The following is a 22,649-nucleotide window of genomic DNA, read 5'->3' on the forward strand; positions in this document are numbered from 1 at the left end:
CAAACTAGGATACTTAGCTGATGTGCTAAAAAACACACTGTAACTATAAATCAGTAACAGTGTTTATTCACTGTTATATAAAGTTAGGACTCTGCAGGCATTAAAATCCAAAAATGAGAGTACCCTAAATTTCAGAGGTGATAATCACCCAAAGGACATATCAAATTCCAGAAGAGTTTAGGGTGTTAACCATTTTTTGAATACCAGGCCTCCAACACTGAAAATTTTGTTCTGCACTGTTAGATGCAATCCTGATACAGAAAACTTGCCTTGAGGGCAGCATCAAAACCTGCAAAGGATCCCTCACAGAAAACTAACAACTGAAGCAAAAAGCTTATTTGTTAGGGATAGGCAAATAAGGCATACTGAGGGACTCACAGAAGCTCTCCTGTCCTGGTGAATAAGAGCTATTGCTCCCTAGAACCTTTCCAAGCATAGGAAGGTGGAGCAGTAATTCCAAAGGACAGAGAGACATGCTGTAGTTAACACATCTCACCACAAACACACAAATGAATAGAAGGGAGCAACACTGCACTGAATGCCTACACAAACACAGACACCACAGACAAATCCATGCTGTTCCTAAGGATCAATACTAAGAGATAAAATCCTTTCACTATTTTCTCTATAAGCTTTTGTTCCTCCACTTTCGCTCACTCATTCTACTTGCTGGCTACTCCAGCCTGAAGCCTGGTAGAAGATCATGGACACATCCCATAGACATTCACAAGGCAGGGGAATGACAAGAGAAAAGAATTATAAAAAGTTTCATAGGTTAAGCCATGGTAATAGGGCAACAATTTGCCTCACCAGGCAAATGTACTAGCCTGCTTTAAAATGTAACTGTCCCCTTTTGTCCCTTCTTCCTCTCCTTTTCCCACACTCCTTCCTCCCCACTTCATTTGAACACTTTTCCACTTCTGATCCTTGCCTTAAATAACACACATCAGATCTGTACAATCTCAAAATTCTTTTACCCTGTCCCCAGTGCCACTCTAATACATCTTATTTACCCTTTTTAACAGTTACCCCCCCCCCCCCCCCCCCCCCCAGTTTGCGTGGCATTCCAAAGAGTTTCTTCCAGTGAATCACCTCAGCAGGTTTTACAACAGGGATAATGGCTTCACTGGTCAACTTTGCTCATTTTAGGAATAGTTTAAGAGATTAAGTAGCTCAGTTTTTCACCTTATGACTACATCTCTGGTCATTATCTAACTATCTGAATAGCCATTAATCAGATATCATTACACATACCTCAAAAAGCAACAAGCTTTTGACACAATTTCACCAATATTTAGCTTTTTTATTGTATTATCATGCTCTGTTTTTATTTAAAAATATTTAAACATTATTTAACAAATAAGCATGATTAACCACATATTTTCCCACATAATTTCATATTTTCAGTGTACTGTAATCATTGAAAAATAAGAAATCAAAAGAACACCTTCATGACAGTTTAATGTAGCTGCAAATTATACCAAACTGTTAAAACAGCTGCAGGTGAGGGCAAGGCTAATCTTTCCTACAACAGTACAACCCATCTTTCCCCCACTTGTAGTTCCAAACTCTTGTCCATCTTTCCCTATTAATTCCAGCACTTGTTCTTGTACATTTTAATGAGTCCTGAGATATTGGTGTATCCCTCTTTATCACACTTGCTCTCATGCTTCTAGCACATAAAAATTGCTGCTATGTCTATTTTACAAGGAATTGGAGACACAGTGACTTCCTTGAAATTAGCTTTTCAAAGACACCACACATCACTTGCTTCAAGAGCAGTGGGAGTTGTATTATCCATATTTAATAAGTAACACAAGCCAGCAAAGCCAGACTAATAGAGAAAAGCCAGATTTGTCTGTCTTACCCTAGATGTATGTTCTAAGATGACATCTTATTCCCCTAAGGGAAAATTATCAGGCACAGAGGCTGTAAAAGGATTCAGAGGAAGGAAAAATGCACAGTAATATTGGTGAAAGCAACAGAGAGTGTAAGAGAGAGGGACTCTCCCTCTTTACCACACACAGTTTTAAAAACCAGGAGAGGAAGCTAACTTTTGCCTGAAAAATCCCAGATACTTTCAGTTTATTTTTGCTGAAGACTGAAGAGTTCCATTGCCCAGCATTTACTAAATGTAAATGTTAAGATTCAGCAAACATGCCTACATTGGCAAAGTTCAGGTTTCTGGTTTGTGCTTGTGCTTTAACAACAGTAAGAGTGCAGACCATAAACTAATAGCAGTATCCAAGATACCTTTTGGCATGTCTAATGATATATGGCCTTAAAAGGTCTTTTTACCTATGAACCTATAAAAGGATAGAATAAAATCCTATGATTTTAAGATTGGTTCCAATATTTTCACACCATTTTTAAATAAGGCACTATTTCTTTCAGAATTAAAAAGTGATTTGCAGTGCTTTATATAGAATCAAAGGCTAGGCATTCATTTAAATAGCCAAATTCTTCTCTGCTTTTCTGCTGTGCTCTTACATAGCAACTATATCCAATAATAAAAAAGGCTCAGTTCTACTGAGAATTGAGATATCACACAGAAATTGTATGTCAAAAAATGGGTCTGTGTTAGCATTTACTATCAACATTGTCCAGAAACTGTGTCTATGCTGTGGTTAGTCTATTTAGTTATGGTCAACCACAGGCTACTAATTTGCTAAGTTATTCCTAGGTTATCTTTTTTGTTGTATAGTTTTATTTGCTTTTCCCCCTTTTCCCAATAGTCCCATCTTCATTCACATTCATTTCAGACAATTCTGCAAGGAACACACAAGCACTGCCAGTGTCAGGGACCTCAGCATAACCCTTAAGAACCTACATTCTTTCCTACCTCTCTTTTGTTCACAGCCTTGCAAATTAGGCACCTCAATTATAAAGGCACATAAGAACTCTAAGAAGGCACCATAAAAAAATACAAGCCGGAAGAGAAATTTAAGCTTATTTCTAGTTCTCAAATAAAAAATTAATTTGGAATATTTCTAAATATATTGTAAAAATATACTATACTTTTAAATTAAAACAGAGTAGTTCTGAACTTTAATATAAACCAGATATTTAAATCAAGGATATTTTCTGAGTCTAGAATATTCATATAAAGTGCAAAAAAATACCCAGAGAGCTGAAGTTGTTACATCAAAAAAAAAAAATCCTTTCTAGAATCTCTTGACTAGTTGCTTAGCTCTCCTTTAGAAAACTGCTTAATAGAGGATTCTGTTTTGTTTCTGGCTATTGCTTGTATTTTCAGCAGTCATAAGAGAAAGAGGACATTCTTCAGAAAATGCTCAGGTTCCATGTCAAGGATCTACAAATAGCTTTAATGGGATGCCACTTTCTAACTTTTATGTAATCAATGTTTTTCAACTTGGAAACCACTGCCCTTGAGAAATAGTCCAAAGTGAAAAATCAGTACAAGATGTCTCCTGCAGTGAAAAATCAGAACAAGATCTCTTCCATCTCCAATTCCGACAGATTAAAAACACTTACAGAAAGTCTCTGACATGGAATTCTCAGCAACACAATTTCAAAGGGAAAAGTTTTCCATACCTTTGTTTCAGTAAGAAATTTTAAGTAAATTTTTACACACACTTGACCGTTATATATCTGACAGCATTGTTAAATACTTTTCCTACCTTCATCTATTCTTTCAAGTCTACGTACATCATACATCTTGATTTGACAAAGACACAGGGATGCCCTGGCTGTTACAGTGGTCCCCATTTCTGCAGCTCCAAAGCATCAGGACTGTCTAAAGAGACTTTAGGCATTTACTACCACTATAGTTAGGGACACACCTGTATCAGCATTATATTATTCTTCTCAGACCCTAAGCAATCTTGGAAATAATGATTAAAACTTATATGGACATACTCACAGAAATCATAAAATCATGAGTGAAGGGTAAAATATATATTTTCTTGCTAAACTGTAACCAGACATACTTAGAAAAAAAAACTGCACAAGGACACAAGATTAAAAACAGTAGGATAGAATTATGAGGTGCTAGCACTCTTCTACTACTTACTTTACCTGTAAAAACAGAATAGGGATTTTAAACAATGATCAGCTGCATCCTTTACATAAGATTACCACATAAGATATAGTTACATAACAAAGTAGCTAATGCCACATTATTACCTAAACACAATAAAGTTTAGATATGAAGAAATTCCTGTAAAACTAACATAGTGTGTATTGTGAGTAGCAACCAAAATCAGAATGAAATATATATATACCATCTCTTTGAATAAATTCTGCATAAATCACAAAAATTTAAAACTGATCCTGAAAAGCTCCAATGATTACATTAATTACCTCTAATTTCAAAATTATGGACATAAAAATGTGCCTTTTTTTTCTTCCAGCTACAAGGAAATGAAAGCCAAAATTTTCAGTCCATATGCCGGAAGAGTGTACCTGTGTTTACATCATGTCCCACACATCTGTGGACATTGGCTTGCACATACCTGCAAATGAGAGAATACAATGCACAAAGACTGGGGCAGTTCTTTATTCAAATCCATCCTTGCTTGACAAACTGCATCATACAGAACTCTGGTTAGCAGTAATTTCAATAGCCAGTATGATTTGAAATATTTTGCCTGCATGTACTTATGAAACTCTAAACAGATGTGTCATTATGTGAGTAGTTACCCTAGGGAACAGTCTTTAAGAAGATACATTTTCCTGGCTTAACTGTAGTTTTATCTGGCAAAAAAGATACCAACCAAGGTATATTACCTATCCTAGCAAGGCTTAGAGAGGCCTATATCTGATGAAGCACTACTAAAAAGGAAAGTGAAATTCTTAGATGATGCCCTTTTCAAGCTGTAAAACTTCAGATTTTGTTTCTCTGCAAAAAGAGAAGGTGGGCTCAATCTTCTGTTCCCCCCATTTTTCCTTGGTATCAGAGGGAGGCCAGAAAGCATTTGCACCAAGACTCAACTTTTCAGTGAACAAACTGGTTTCATCACTGTAAAAAGAGGTTAAACCAAAAGAGGGGAGAAAAAAATTTCCAAGTGGTATCCTAAAATTCAGTATTGCCATCTTACTCTCATACACAGAACAGCTCTATTCATTCTGCAACTCCAAGTTAGTTACTAAAACACTGTGCAAAACAATACATTCATGCTGCATAACTTACAAATTTTCTAAACCAGCAAACTGCATGAGAATGGCTAAAAGTGTAAAGGTAGCTCAGTGTTTACACAGCAGTTTAATGAGACCAGAAATACAAGCTTCTTTAACAGCAACAGCAAAACAAGCTGCAGTCTAAAAAATTACCTATGACCACAGTAGAAATCCAGTGGAAAGTCCCTTAAAAATTTATAGATGAAACAGTCAAACAATTTTATATTTAAACACTAACTTCCTCCAGTTAATTTACTGCCAGGTACACTGACTGACAAACATTTTAAACAAAAACTGAAGAACACAGAGCAATCCCCCAAAGAAAATACGTATATGCTATTGAGCTGTAGAAATACAGCATAGTGGGATATAAGCTCAGTTATTATACTCACTGTACTTCCTTTTTCTTTAAAACTTACAGCTTACTACTTTTATAAGAACAATATAAGAGGCAGTTTCAAATTTAATCACACTCAAGTTCAAAACCATTCAATGCACCTAAGACAGTAAAACCATAACTCTTCCCATAAAACCATAACTATTTGCTACTATTTTGCCTAACAGTTACTCCTTGTTTCTTTACCATTAGCTATAAAGGCTAACAGAAAGCACAAAACCCCTAACAACAAACAAAAAAGAGGACTAATAGCATTTAAACATTATTTAGAAACTTGTCACTTCCCATTACACCTGCTGCCTGCTCCATTCCTCATCAATTTCTCCAGTTAAAACAGCAAAATTCTCACTAGTTGAAATCTACTATTCTGAAGGTTTATAGCCCTTGACAGTTGTTATGGGAATAAAGAAAAAACCTCAAATACTGTTAAATGATGCCTTAATGTTTTACAAGGAAGAAACATATTGGTAACCACGTTACGAAGTAGAAAATTCAATTAATACAAGAGAGTTCTGTGAGAATAACATTCTAAGACTTCATTTGATTAAATGTTACCATTCTTCAAGAAAATATGGTACAAACAATAAAAAAACCTAACAACAAAATCCAATGTAACAATAGTGATGCTTAAGAGCACAGTTCTCAGTGCATTTCATTACACACTAATACATGGCTGAATCATGAAAGTAATCTGGTATCATCTTGCCACAGATGAGCTCTCCTGCAGATTTTCATCTGATTAAATATAGAAAACAGGCTCCTTTTAATAGCTACGGTTTCTGGTAATTTGTTGAAGAAACTAAAGAGAAGAAACCAAAGGGAAGAAACCTAAGAAAAACAGGTATTTGTCATGTATAATATATTCTGTTCCTCCATCTGTGTGGGAGGAGACCTTTCACATCTTAAAACCATATTTCATGAAGTTATACAGCAGACACACTGCATACCATTAAAATATATCGGCAGTTAACAGAAAAATCAGGAATAATTTTCTAACATTCAGATCCCGGAATATAAGAACAAATTTTCTAAATATTTTATTGTTTACATTCCTGCTGTTACAGATTCCCTGAGACAGTTAGAAAGAATGAAAACCAAAGGATAACATGTGAGACCATACACACTATCTAGTGAGCAAGAATAACCATATTCCAACAGCTCTGACTGCATTACAGTCACATTATTTACCAACTACTACACTCACGGTGACACAGACATTCAAACTCCTGCTGAACTTGCTCAACTCAGATGCTGAGAGCAGGCTAAGTACAGCAGCATGACAGGAGACTTTGCCCAGAAAGTAGGTTAAACAAGCCTGTGCTGAGGGTTATGCAGCTGAAAGAGGACTGGTAAACTTCCTTACACTGCTATAACCTAGTCCAAAATATCATTTGTTTTAGAACACTAGAACAGGCAAAGTTCCACATACATCAGTCAGAAGGGACTTTGCCAATAACTTCACTCATGCCCACGTTTCATGCTACCTACATTTGCATACCAAATTTTCAAAACAAACAAACCCACCCACAACTTATTTTGCTTTGCTTACATGTACAGCTTTTACTTTGTCTATTAAATTCCCCAGCTCGACCCACACTTTTAACCCTTCTGACTCATTTCTCCATTCCACTGTGGGGGAGTGAGTGAGCAGCTGTGTGGGTCTTAGCTGCCTACCGGGCTTAACCCAGTACAAATAAGTAAAATTTACTGCCATACAACTTTAAACAGTTTAGCAATTCTAAACACAGGCATTCCACAGCTGCCATCAGAACTTAAAGGGAAAAAAACCACCACACACTAATCTCAACATAAGCAAGTCTGTGTCTCTGAGTATTTTAACTGAGAACTCCAGTCTTGATTGCTACAAACTCCTCATGAACATCTTTCTAATGGAGAAACACCAAGGTACACAGAACAGGATTTAAAATTACACATCACATTCTCTTTTGAAGTGCTGTAAAAGCACTTCCAAAATGCATTAACCTAGGTCCTCTCTTCAGTATTTCCTTAACAGACTAACAATAAGAATCTACATTTGGTAATATAGATGCAAAACGTGTCAGAATTTATGTCAATACACAACTGGAGCAAAACTCTACAAGTAGGTCTGTGGATAAATATGTCAGCAAACAAAAGGTGTCTGAATAGTGTGTTTTGCATAGCTGCAAAGCAAGGTTGTAAAACAAATCTAATCACCTCGGGTGTTTCAGTGTGATGTAATAGCCTGTTTCAGTCATCCCAGTTCCTTCCCCAGGTGTGCCAATACCCTCTCCCTTCCCCTCTCCCCTTGCCTCCTGCTGAGAGCTGTCCATCTTGAGAGCTGTCCTATCTTGGTATTCCTGCAAGGGCATCATGTGATTGGCAAAGTTCAAAAGATGCCTCTCAGCCCTGGGGACATTGGGCATTCAGGTGTCATTTGTCCCCTGAGACTTCCCCCCTCCCCTTACCTGGTTGGTAAATGGTTCCTCCTCTTCAGGAGGGTCAGTGTTTTCCACTGAGGCTTCCACGTCATCCATTGGAGCACTAAGGGCTTCCAAACTTGGCTATTCTTTCACCACAAAAATGCTGGGAATTCATAACCGAAGGAATACCTGGGACTTCAAGATATTTGGGAATGCCTCAGCTAAATGAAATATGCTTCATCTGACAAGAACAGATTGAACAAGTTTAGACTTGGCCCAGCTTTGCACTGGTGGTTGGACTAGATGACCTACAGGGGTCCCTTCATCAGCATCTTAGGTCCTTTCATAGTTATCCTGTGATCCTATAAAATTTAGATACAAAGTTAGAACGAAGTTGTTACTAAATTAACTGCATATTCTAAGTGATACTTACCATTTACTTACAAACAAATGTTCTCTTAAAGAAGCTGTTTTTGTGAAGTTGTAATTAGATCTTAACCTAAAGTTTTTAAAAGGACAACTCAAATGCCAGCAGAACCAAAATTATCACAAGTAAGAGAAAAACACATATAAGAGATCCAAAACAAGGGAACAGCAGAGCTCTTCAAGCTCTTTCTGACAAGAAAGGCAGTCGAAGGGTTATGTTTTAGATCACAAAATTTTACCTGGAATCTACTCTATTATTTATGGAATAGGTAAAAATCCAAATCACCTACTACTCTATTGCCTTAGATTTGATCACCTGGACATCTGTACCACCAATTCACCTTAAATAGTAAGACTACTTAGAATGCACATTCCTTTTATGTCACTGACACTTCTAAAGCTGGTCCTTCTGTATCCATAGCACCAGTACATAAAAAATTCTGATGTCATCTGCATTCCACCAAGGGTGGAGGCAGACAAACACTTTCTCAAAATGAGTTCCCAAGAAATCTACATTCATAAAACCAAAACATCCTGTTTCTATAAATGGAGTTGTCAAGTAATCCATTCTAGGACAGATACTCAGGGAGGAATTCTTAATTATAAAGCAATTTTATCTGTATTTTATTTAGAACCTTCCTCAATATTACACATAACCTTCATTTTTATGTTCCTAATTCATAGTACAAAATACAAATGGAGACAAGTGAAAAATTACCACAAGAAGAAAAGTCCACTTGGATATCTTTAAAAAGACATGGTCATAAGCCAGGATTTGTAGACTATTGAAACAAATCATATTCTACAGCCTCATACAAATACACTATCCACTATAAGAGATTTTTTGTTTGCTCACACCAGAACATCATCATTTTGATGTGACTGTAGAATGTTAATCTGACATCTACTCAGAGAAAATGAACAACACCCTCAAGAAAATCATTAAATGTCTCACAAAAAATTAGTTTTATTTATTTCTTCACAACCCAGCATCAGACCTTCCTACCTAGAATACAAAGCCATTGCTGATAAAATCTGTGAGTGATTGATGGTAATGGTGCTATAAGTAATGCAAGGCCAAGTTATAGATACACGGGGACCTGGAGCACACAGTAGGTCAGACACAAGCAAGGTCATATTTAACTCTGTCATATGGAAACGTAAAAATACAACAAGGAGGAATACAATCATAGAATCACAATCTTGGCAAGTGACAGCATAAGCCTGGAACAATGACAATCATGAGCTCCCACCAAGTCTAGAGGTGCAAATTACTAAAACGAAAGTTGGGTGCGCTAACAGTGACTACTGCAAAATAAGCTGAACACACATAATCCGAAGAAAGGTGTTTACAAAGCAACTCACAAACTGCTATGTCCAGTTGTTTACAATGAAGCAAAAGACAATAACACTGTTAAAACACCCAAAAACCTGTAGAGTTTCATCAAACTGCAAGATTTTTGGATCTGAAATCATATTCACAGCAGAACACCAAAGGTTCATCTGCTTAGGACTGTCTCACAAGCCCTTGCAACATTTAGTACAGCAATGTAAGATAGGAGCAGCCTCAATTCTGTCCCCCTCTGCTCTGAGGGTAGTTTCCTCCCCAAGAAAAGGCACAGCAGGCAAAACCACATGCCAGCTCCTTAATGCCACAATTCCAAACCTGCCCTAGGAGTTTAAATCCACCATCATAACCATTTAGATCTTCACCATATTTACATGGGCAGAAGTTTTCAGCAGGAAGCTAGATGGACAATTGCAATGGCATCCTAAATTACTTTAACTGGAATTATCCCTCATTAATCAAATACAGAAGTTTATCAGATGCAAAAGTAAAAAATAATGTATAACCAACTACAGAAGACTACATGCCTGCTACAGTGGATTAGCTGATCTTGTTGAGAAAAAAAGAATAAGTGACCAGAAGTTGAAGCTTAAATACAAAATTGCTGTGTAATCTCTTATTTGTTTCCAAAGGAAATATATACTCAATCCTACTATTATCACTGGCATACTTTAAAATTGAGACAGTACACATGAGCCATAAATTTCTGATCTAGATACACAGACTCAGGCAGGGAAATTGATGACCAGCATTAGGCACAGGGACAAACTGTATCAACATAAAAGTCTCTTTTATTAAGACAAATCAATTGCTTCAACATGTTTCAGCAAGGATAGTCCACTACATCAGAATGTAAACAGCAGCACAAAATAAGATGAGACAGTCTGGAACAACAGGACTGACTAAATACTCTTTAGGTATTAGAGAAATTCCTCTAAAAGCAAGAAGCTTCTTTTCATAAAGCAAAAAACCCTGGCAACTTACTACCCTCTACCATTTTCATTTGTGCAAGACTGCTTCCCAATTATTTATTTATTTTTTCCTCTTCCACAGGAAAAAAAATAAACTGTAATTTTGGAGATAGATAGCTTTCTGAGATGCTCATGCTTTATTACTCCCATACCAATACCATTATTTATTTCCTCATTTTAGAGCCTTAGCACCAATAACAAAATCTGATAACTGTCTTTGAAAAGCTATTAACTAGACTGATCATCTCAAATTTGTGTGATTGCAAATTTGATCAGAACTCACTTTAGTTTGGCCATATTTCCAGATTATTACAAAAGCTTACACTGCAAAGTTAGAACACAACCCACTAGTGATTTCTTGGGTGATTTTAAAATGAGGTTCTTTGGATGTTTATGAGCTACGTCTAGAAAAACTCTGATTCTCATTCAGCATTTGCCCATGTTGACTTCACACACAAGAAGGAAAAAAAAAAGTGTATTTTTTTAAATGAATTCTATTCCTGAAAACTTTACTTTCTTGCAGCACCATGCATTACTTCTATTTAGGCTAATTCAAAATATTGGGGAAAAAGCTAACAGATTTGTGAGGCATATAGAGGGAAGCAACCTCCAGCCTTTTTTGCAAGTTTCAGACCTTTTACTGGTGTAAGATTTTTCAGATTTAACTAACCTGTTCACTATTCCCTGACTATTTCAAACTCTATCCAAAGTATTCAGAAATCATTCAGAAACATATATTTATAATGAGCAAACATTCACATCTAGTAACTGGTACATTTGTTTCTTGGGGGAGGGCAGTGTTAGGGTTGTGGTGGATTTTTTTCCCTTTTAAAGGTAAACCCTGCAACACTGGATAGAAACACAAGGAAACTTCACAGGCTTCTTCTATTGCCTACATGTACAGTCTCAACTGCAATGCTTGAGTTTCACTGTTCCCACAGCAATACCCTGATTTATTTCTTCATTTTAGAGCCTTTCCCTGTAGAGGCTAAACCTTACACTGTCTCTTACTTCTCTTTAACAAGTACTTGTAGAAAAGCCTTTTTTTCTTCAGGCTTCATAGATAAACATGGCTTAAATTTTTCTGATAAATGAGATGCTGGAGGGATCCCAGAGCCACATCTCCCACAGCTTAGCATTTAAGTGCATAACTAAAATGCTTCACTGAGACTACCAATTACTGCAGTTCTGTTACTACCGCACAGAACTGCTCAACACCAAACAGAGCTATGAGATTCCAGAAGCCATTTTTAGCCCAGGGCACTAGGCCAAAAATAACCTTTTCAGTTCTCTAGGAAGCCAAATGTACAAAGATATGAAAACTGGCAGAAGGAGTACAGCACTTCTTGCCAAAATACTGATTTTTTTTTTACTGTGTACAGTTACTACTCTTTCATATTACCCAATTCTTAACTGATTGCAAATCTATAGTGATATTCTTTTTGAGACTATTTGTGAGTTGTATGTCTGTGCCAGAAGCTACTATAAAGTGAGCTTCTGCATTGTGTTAATACATTTAAAATCACTCCCAGGACTTAAAACCTTAATGGAAGCTTTAAGCCTTCACTGCTATCCCAACATCTTCCAGAACAAAACTAATCCAAATACCTCAACATCCATTCTTCAAGATATCATACACTGACAGTTAAAAAAACATACAAAAAAATATCTCCAAAAAATACCAGAGAACCAAAGTTGGATTCCATTCACAGTTTTGTCTCTGATCTGTTCTGAGATCTGGATTAAGTGATTCAAAATTCCTGCTTCTCAGTTTTTCCAATCTATACAACCAGGGATAACCGGCATCGTTATAGAGCAATGAAATAACTCACTGTGCAAAGTTTGCACGGTAATTTTTTAATGGAAACATGGAGCAAGAGCTATGCTAGGAACAACTAAAAGTAGAAATCTTAAAGTCATTATATTAATGACTTAAAGACTTTAGCTCTTAAATTCATTACATTAACAATCAATATAATTACATAAAAGGCTTTCAAATTACAAGAAATTCAAAAGACTACTTTCTCTACCCTTAGAAGTTCCTGACTGGTTGGCTGAATGTCAAAGTCACACACAGCACACTTCAGCAGAGCAGTAATAGCAGCAATACCATGATATAGAAGTGTCTCATGGTCTACACCATGATAGTGTCTATCTTATCTCTAAATTCACTTACAAAAATGTCAGCAAATTGAAGTTACTGGTTATTTAAAATAAGTTCTGATTTTCTTTCAAATCATAAGATCCACACCATTTGCATGAAAGATTTTTTTTGCAGAGAGTCTGCCAGATTATCTTCACTTTTTATGGCGAATTTGAGCACATGGAAAAAGAAGAAAAAAAAAAGAAAAGAAAGTTCTGAAGACGAGGGAGAAATTTGACAATTTTTTAAAATGAAAAACAATTTTAGGCTCTGCAGTCTTTTTTGTCCCCCCCAAATAAAACCTCAGAAAAATAACATATAAAACTACACATTGCCAAATTAACATAATAGTTTTCCATCACAATTGAAAGTTCAGACAGTGAATGGAAACATCCATTATAACATGGCTACAATTCAGTAAATCAGTCTTAATTTCTGTACATTATGACTAAGAAGCTATATCATCATATTGATGCTGTATAGAAACTAGAAGGAAATGGTACTGATGGGTCTCAACAGAAGTCAAAACATTTCAAATGGATAGCGCAAGGATGTTCTTGTTCATACATGTCCCTTCAAACATACTAGTAAGCAGGGGGAAATAAAATACCACGTCTAGCAAACCTTGCAAGTGACAGGACATGTGTGAGTGAGGAAAAAAATCAAGTCAGTAACACAAGGCAATCTGAACAGCTGCTAAGTGGAACACAAGCAAAGAGTAGGCATTCAGCCAGACTGGAATTCAAACCTTGGAAAGGGGATCACAGACAAAACTTACTGAGCAGGGAAACTACACTGTACAAAGTGGAAGGCAAAAGGACAGTTTTCTTGAACTGGGATGAACTCAAAAAACCCCAACAAAACAAGTAAACAAGAAGCCCTAGCAACACAACACAAAATGAGCATGGGAAACCCTGGGTTAAGTTGTTCCCCTTGATCAATCACAGCTGTATTTAGTAACCAGGGCATCCTTGTCCTGCTCCAACTGCTGAGAAAGCTCCTTTCAGCTTTGACCAGACACTCATTCCAGAAATCTTCATAACAGTCTGCATTTTATAATTATATAACATATGAATTACACTATGTTCTTCCTCCTTCCCCACTGAATAGACACACAGCTTTGTTGTTAATTCATTTGCCCTGCCTTAAAAAGACTGAATCAAATGAATTCAGCTAAGCCTCACTATTCTCAAAATACAGTCATATAACAGCAGCAGTAGACAGGTACTACCTGTCTATAGTTCAATAATCCCTACTTCTCTTGTCATTAAGTTTTTAAATAGCTAAAAGTTCAAATAGTACAAAAAGTTATTTTAATAATAAAATCTTTGCTGACCACGATAACAATTTCACTGTCTTTAAAATTGGACAATGTTCTTACTATACATAAACTATTGCACTTGCATTTTTGGTATTTTGCCTTACCCTGTAAGGGTTACCCAAGCGTGTATTCTGCTCCATGTCTTTCCTTGGCTTACCCTCTGATTCAATTTTCTTTTCCTACCCCAATTCTTGCCCATTTCACAAAACTTCTCCATCAGTTTCAGTGATTTATTTGCACACACATTTTATGAACCTGTTTCTTTCTGTTCACCAAACAACAGATCCAGCTTCTTACTCATGCTTTTCTCTTCACATTTAAATGTGGTGGGGTTTTTCCCCCCCCTTCTTATTTGTTTTTCATTTTTCCTTTTTGGCTGTCTAAGGTAATGCTACAAAGGAGAAGCATCACTGCAAATAGCACAACCAAAGATGCAGACTTTAGATGCTAAAAACCTCATTCTGATGGCATAAGATAAATTGAAGTCAAAGTGTCATTTGCAGTCACTTTGCTATTTTTGAAACATACTACTTTAGAATATAAAGTAGTATTATAATAGTATTTTAGTACTCTTTACAGTATAAAGAAATCAAGTCACATGCTATGTTTAAATATATTTCCAAGATATACTTTGCTGAATTTTACTTAATTCAAAAAACTATTTGCCTTAAATCCTTCACACACATATGAATGCCAGTTGCTCCAGCAATGTCACTTCCTACCAGAAATAAGTATTTATCAGATGACAATAGTAGTAGAAAACACCTAGTTCATATGATTAAATCCAAAACCTAGAAATTAAAGCAGTTACTAATCTAGTACTTTAAAGCACCATGGTCCTGAAAGGAAATAATAATATTACAACTACTGCACTTCGCACCAAGGAATAAAATCACCCATCTACAGAAAATCGACATAAAAACCCTCTCCATTCAGCGGCACAGGTCACTGCTAACATTGGTGCTCAGCTATTTTGCCCCTGTTCTGCTTCTCATAAAGACCAAGAACTCTATTCTGATATTTAAAACTTCCAGCTACTTCCAGTAATTTCTCTAACCATTCCTAGAAGAACCACCTCACATAATCACCATGAACTTAGCAGTTACCTTTTAAAAGTTTTAAATCCACACAAGCTCAGCTGAACATGAAACACTTTCATGCAGCTTCAAAAGCAAGTGCAAACCTCTTCAGGCTCCAAATTAAGTGCAAAACTAATCCCCACTTGGCTCTGCCACGATCATCTCACAACTTTTGACTTTTTGTTTTTTCCTTTAAGAATATTTCTCCTACAGCCTGGGATAGGAGGACAAAAGACTGTTATTGTTATTTCTATTTTTAAATAGTTAGGAGGTTTGCAGGCATTAGGGTGTTCTGCACCATACAAGGAAAAAAAGAATAAAAAGCTGGCCAGCAAGACACCCTTAGAGAAAGACGCTGGGGAGAAAGCGTCAGAATTTCATAAATGAACTCCTCCCACAAAGAAACATCTATGCACAAATTTAGCAGAAAGGAATTATTCCTCCAGAAGCTTAACTCCTCAGTTGCATTCCAAAGAACTGCTCTGATGGGTGTATAACACCTTGCACAACATGGTCAGCAGAGAACAGTCAGAAGTCAGATGTATTTCCACTATTTCCAGTTTTGACAGTGATCCGCTCACTGAACGCAGGGGTAACATTTCTGGCTTTTTCACTTTTACACGTCGGAGGACAATAAATGGGTGCACTTCCCACAATTCTGGTCTCAGCAGAACAAACTGAAGATATCTCTGGTTTGGGAAGCGCCATTTCAATTATTTAAATCATATTGATTTTAACTGTGAATTAGCAATCTAAGCAGCTTGGGAATGTTCACAAACCTAATAAATGCTTACTAACAGTCAGCAAGAACACAGCAGGCAGAATGATGAGCAGTCAGCCTGTGGCCCAGAGAAGTTACTCATCTTTCCTAGAATGGTCATTCTGATACAAAAACACCAGTCTCTCCATCTTGCTTGATCTTGTAACTCTGTAAACAGCAAAATCACTGGGTTTTCCTAATGCTGACAAATGGATGCTAAGCTTCCCAAACTTAAATTCAACAATTAGCATTTTAAAGTATAAATTTGAAACTATTATTTGTAGCATAAAGTCTGTAAATGTCATCTATCTTGGAGCCAAACAATTTTCTCCATGTTTATCTGATTCTCTATCCACACAATTCTAATCATTATGAACATAACTGGCATTTTTCCTCAGTTTTGCAGATTTCAGAGAATTATCCCAAGCCATTACACACATCTCCCTTCTTTGACTTCATATATTTTCTTCAACAGTTCCTAAGTTTTCACTCTCTATGACACTTCTACCTTTAACAGTATCATCTTTTTACCTATTTCCTTGTTCAAATCTGTATTGCATTGGCATTTGCCCCTTTCCTCTTCCAAGCCTACTGTGCAAATATTCATTCCACTTTGTCATAGCTGATTCTGCCCCTGCCTCTTCCCCTCACAGAATTATTCAGTGTTTTCAAAACTCTCTGGACAGTAACCGTGTTAAGCTTCCTACAATCTCTCCTGTTTAAGAGATGTCTAAACCAAGATGCCTTTTTTGCTGAAGACACAATAGAAACAGACCAGGGAAGGACTAAAAGAAGGCTCACAAACAATGTAGGGATATTTAGCTTCTACCTCCCACCAGTGATCACAGGTGAATGGATCTGCAGAACTGCTTGTCTAAAAGCATTTGAAAGGGAACCTGTAGCACCTTGACTTTCATAACAGCTCTTCTGGAGCTCTGAGTCAGTCTTTTCCAAGCAGATTGGCCAAGGATGCACAAAGCAACAATATTTCTACAAAAGCCTTCAGCTTTTATTCATTTTCATGCACAGCACTTCCAAACATAGCAATTACAGGCAGAGCTGTTTAAATAACTGCTACCCTAAAGGGGAAGTTCTCTTTGGGGGTAAAGGTTCAAATCACAGCAGAGCCTAATCCTGCTGAAAAGTGAGGGGTTTCACCCTTTCTCCTATCCCTTCCCATGGTTTTTAGGCTGGCATCTCTCCTACCTCTTAGCCTGTGCACTAGTTTTGACTAGCAAGCAAGTCAAAAAGAAAAAACAAACAAACAAATACAAGGGAAACACACACACACAGTCAGTGGTAGAAAGCCATTAATCTGCTCGAGCCACATTCTGAAACAGTAACCAGACAATTGTGTACTCATAATTTGTTCCATGCAACAAACAGTCTGAGCCAATTCACTTTATTTTGTGCTGAGGAGCATGTAACAGCACCTGCAAAGTCACATTTCAGCTATGGGAGCAAAAATCTCCAGACAAAAGAGGTAACTTTCAAAAGCACCACTGACTAGACTCCACAGCAAGAGAACTAACAGACTGTTTTCAATAGAACTCAATAGCCTTGATGTTTATAAGATCCACAAGCAAGGATACATTCAGGCTTCAGGAAGAACAAAAGGGCCAAGAGAGCTTAAATGGTATTCTGCAGTTATAAGTTGCTATGCACATCCATGTTTCTAAAAGAACTCTTTTAGTTTGATAAAGCTCTTTCCCAAAGTATTGCTTATTAGTAAAAAACCAGAAATTAGAATATGTTGGCACAGAGATGTCCAGACACATCACACAAATAGGTGGTGTCAGAAACTGTTAAATACATAATAATGAATACAAAACTGATTTATCTTCATGTTTTAGCCATAAGACTTACATCCCCTAAGTTTTGGCTGCAGGGTAATACTCAATTCATTGGTGATAATAAGCAAACATACTTACTCTCTCTCCCTGTCCTAATATACTTAAGATACTCTTGTGTAAAAAAACAGTAAGTAAGGTTAGAAATCTTCAAATAAACAAGAAAGGCTGTAGGAAGAGACTGACTTTTGAAATTAAAAAGAAACTGAGTTCTATTATTTTTTTAGCCTTATAAAGACATTACTTATTGATATGAGTTTAAGTCAAGTGACCACAATGGCTCTCAGCCTTATCCAAAAATCCACAATTTAATCAAAATATTAATTCAAAATTATGAATTATTCAAAGTAATTATCAGAGAGAATTCTTAAAAGGAGCAGGGCATATCAAATATATTTTTCTCTAGTGGCCAAATAACAATCAAATTCTAAAGAGTCCATATAGTGGTCATATTTGATATTTGGAAGTGTGCAGCAGCACAAACAAGCCATGACATCCTGCCCAGTACAACCTGCACTTAGAAGAGGAGGAACCAACTGCACATCTACTGCTGAAATTAGGAGAATTGTCACATGTGAAGGAAGAATTACATTAATAAAGCAGGTGGAGAAAATAAGTAAGAATAAACTATGGCAATCTAATGTACACAGAATCATAGAATGGTCTAGGTTGGACTGAACCTTTAAATGTCATCTGGTTCAACTCCCCTGCATGAAGCAGCAACATCTTTGACTAGATAAAGTTGCTCTGAGCCCCATGCACAACATATTTAATGTTTAAAAAAGGGGGGGGAAACAAGAAATACTACTGTTGATGTTATCAGCAAAGAGGAATGAAAGGAACATATTCACCCAAACCAGCATCAAGGCTCACAGCAATACTATGATTTTTCAACCCTGAAAGCAAATCCATCATTACAGTTGAAAAAACTATTTCAAAGATGCTGTCAGGCAAAGGTGTCTTCAACACGGCATTGTCTGACAAGTATAGTCCACTCAGAAGCACTTTAAAAAACAGCAGGCAGGAGCTCTTTTATCAAGAGAGCATTTTATTGCACAAAAAAAATACACATTCCTTCCAAAATTTCATACTGCCCAATGTAGCAATAAAATACTTCAATAAGTAATTATTTTCTAAAAATCTAGCATGCAATTTAAAGAATTTATCTTCTTCTCTGCCAGGTCCCTACCAGCAGCAGCAAGTAATCCCTCCCCATGTGCCTAATTCATCCAATAGAAATGGATGAAGCAGGTATTCACCAGAACAAGTTCAGAGGATCTGTCTTCAGAAATACAATCAAAGCCCACAGAAAGAGGCTGAGGTAATACAGCAGGCAGCCATGGTTACATCTTTGGGCCTTTCTTGCTCTTTTATGAAGTAACATGCTTCCAGCATTCCCAGTGGTTTGGAGGAATATAATTGCATGCTATTACTTAAGAACTGTGTGATTACTGTGCCACTGCCTTCCGCATAACCCAGCCTGTAATAAAAGTGATAAGAATAGCATTTATTATTTTTGAAATGCTTTTTGCATTGCATTCACACTGATGTGGTTTAAAATGCCTGACTAAACTCAAGACACTTTGCATAGAGGTTTTATTTTCTTCTAACAGTACTGAACACCATGAAAACACCATTCTGTGTGCAGAGATCTGACCAGGTCACTCAGCACTTGAGCAGAACTCTCAAAGACTGAGGAAGAAATGCTCTATGAGATTTCTATGACCAAGATGGATTTAATGCAAAGAAAAGTCACAGAAGAAAAAGCATAACCAGAAGCTGCAGGAATAGAAAGTGACAAGTACAGTTCAGCCTCTGTAGTTATAACAGAATGTAACTGCAGTGAGAACTAGAAAAATCAAACTATCCCATCCCAGCTGCTAAAGGCAAACAAGTCATGTCCCTTTCATAAGTGCATCAATTGATATAGAAAATCTGACTTCTAACTTCAGGAACAAAATAAATGCATGAACAGAGAACCTTAAGTTGTTCACTCTTTCCTTCCTTAGACCTACAAAAAGCACTCAGAACCTTTCTAGAAAACAAGTTTGATAATATTTTATTTGAGAGAAGCTGTAGATGATCACTTTCTGAATCAAAAATATTTTCAGTCTGCAGTACTAAAACACTGTCAAGTGCAGACATGGTTTCAGTTTTCTGGAAATTCCCTGCTCCTCAGAGCCCTAAACTTAACCCCCCTCACTCATCTCCTCTACATCAAGAAGTAACTTCCTTTTTCAGCAAGCCTGGCAATCTTCTCCTCCCCTCAAAAAAACAGTGAAAGGCTGCCCCTACCCTAAAAACCAATGTTTCAGGACTGCAGAGACATGTCAACACATCAGATCCAAAACTACAAATCACTCATTTCAAGGATCTATTCCAAGTAGTACAAGAAAGTGTTGTACTGTGCACATTTATGGAGAGGAAGCAGAAGAGAAAATTCACATCAAGAGTTTGCCCCAAGAGTTTCAGAATCTTGGCCTTAAGCCAAGCATCTCTCCTGTTTATATATTTTTCATGTAATGTAACAAACGGAAAAAAAGATGGATATTTTGGAAATATATCAACACATAACTTTCAAGGCAGTTGCCATTAAACAGTTACAACAAGCTGTTACAAACAAAACCTTAAAGCAACTATAGATTAACACAATGTTCTTCTAAAAAGGGACAATGATAAAAGGGCTGCTGTTGTCACAAGATTAAGAGAAGGGTTGATCTACACTACTGTTTATATCAAACAAAAAGAGAATGAAAACACAATTCTACATTCAATTTCATATTGAATTCATATTGTTTACATGTTTTCCATGTAAACTCTGACAAAAGCACAATAATGCTTGGAGACTATTTTTTCCCTAGAAAAACCAGTAGAACAAGCAAGCATGTAAGAAGCAGGTGCTACCTCTATATACTACACACAGCTCATGCCTGTACAGCACATACTTACACAATACGCAAATACTAACATGCAATCACTACCAATCAAACTATTTTCTTTCCAGTATACAACCCCCTCAGTATACAATTTGGTTTTCCAACAATTTGGTTCAATATCAAACAAGCTCAACTTCTGGATTTCCAAACTATTTATCTTGTATTGCAGCATGTCTACTGAAATTCAACTTTGAAAAAGAAATGAGATAAAAAATGCCTTGCTTGGGATGACAAGCTGAAAGTTCTTCTAACCACACAGAGTTCCCCTACCCTGCCTATCCCTTTCACATCTGCTACTGAGTCAGCTGATGGTTAGAACGGTAATTCATGCTATCAATTCATGGTAGTTTCATTCATCAAGTTTCCTTCACTTCTTTAACTGATATCAGGATATAGGTGCTCACACAGACTAATGTGAAATCCACTCAGCAACAGCCATCAAGTAACACAGTTAAGCAACAATAACATATGACACCTACCATACATCTGAGGCACTAACTCTGGGACAGACACAACAACCACGTGTTGTCTCCATATACAGGAAGGCATAAATGCCCTCACGTGCAGCAGTAGCTGAGAATTTAGATTCATGTTATCACATGTCTGCATGCAGGTATAGCACCTGCTGTTTTATGGGGCAAGAACAAGTGACTACACGTCTCCTGCTCTGCTGCACAACACAACTGTCTCCAGCAGGCAAATGGGGACACAAGGGCATGTGGAGGCTGTATGCTGAAGACCTTAGCAATACACTAATATATTCCTCTAATGTGGGTTTACACCCTTCTACCTAGTGACACCATGTAAAGAAGGAATTAGGTTCCATCACCTGGGATAAACAAGAGCAGGAAAACTCACATGACCCTTTGAGGTGGGTCTGCTTCCCTAGGTGAGAAATAAGTGTGCACTTTTTCCTGTTGGAAAAAAGGTGTGAGAGCAAGTTAACAGAGACTGAATACATGTCTCCTCACCACTCCTGCCTGCAGGGTTGTCAGGCCTGTCCCCTCTGCAGATTTATGTAATGATGGTGTCCCCACTGTAGAGTACATACAGTGCCTGTGAAGACGAGGATTTCTCTCTACATTTGCCCTGGAGGACAGCATTGCATAGAGCTGGCACTTGTGGCTACATGACTGTAATGACATTAAGGGGCATGTCAACCCCACTGCTGAACAAGTGGCATTTGTGAGAGGTAGCATGCTCCCTGGGGCATCTGCACAGCAAACAGTCTTCCTATGGACATGCCTCCCCTGTGGCATGCAAGCAGGTGACACGTTCAGAGGCACACGAGTATCTCAGTGCCGCTACATACGGACTTGCATCCCCTCCGCACCAGGTGGGTTCACCCACGAGCAGCAGGACAGAAGCAGCAGGTATCCACCCTGGCACCGTGTGTGCATTCCTGCCGCGGCTGAATCAAAGGAGGGCTGGCTGCCACCGCGAACCTCAGCAGTCAGGGAAGGGTGGCACAGAGACGCACGTTCCCCAGAGAGAGAAGAGGACAGGTGCGAGCAAGAATTCCCCACACATTCCCCCAGTGTGCCAGGGGAGAGGCAGCTCTGCCTCACCAAGAGCGGAGCGGGGGGATGGAGGGGAGCGTGCACAGATCCAACCATATGGAAGCAGACACCTACCTCATACACCAAGGCGGGGGAATAAAGAAAGCACAGGGTCCAGGGAGAGATGGGGGTGGCCTCGGCTTCCGTGTGGGGACGGGCCCCGGAGGAAGGCGAACGAAAGAGTGGGGAGTGGGTACTCGCCCACTCGCGGGAGGCCGGGGGGCACTGAGGGGGCGGGGAGGGGATCCCGGGCCATTCAACAAACCCGCCTTCCCCGCTCCCCGGCCGCCCCCGCCCTGCGCGCCCGCTCGCTCGGGC

General features: G+C 37.9%; 1 protein-coding gene across 6 annotated transcripts in view; it reads right to left on the bottom strand.

The window, feature by feature from the left end:
* The window catches only part of LRCH1 (leucine rich repeats and calponin homology domain containing 1), a 116,506-nt gene that overhangs the window by 93,516 nt on the left and 341 nt on the right, over positions 1-22,649 (bottom strand). The gene's annotated exons all lie outside the window — the stretch shown is intronic.

The sequence above is a fragment of the Molothrus aeneus genome, chromosome 2 (assembly GCF_037042795.1).
Source record: "Molothrus aeneus isolate 106 chromosome 2, BPBGC_Maene_1.0, whole genome shotgun sequence".
Classification (NCBI taxonomy): domain Eukaryota; kingdom Metazoa; phylum Chordata; class Aves; order Passeriformes; family Icteridae; genus Molothrus; species Molothrus aeneus.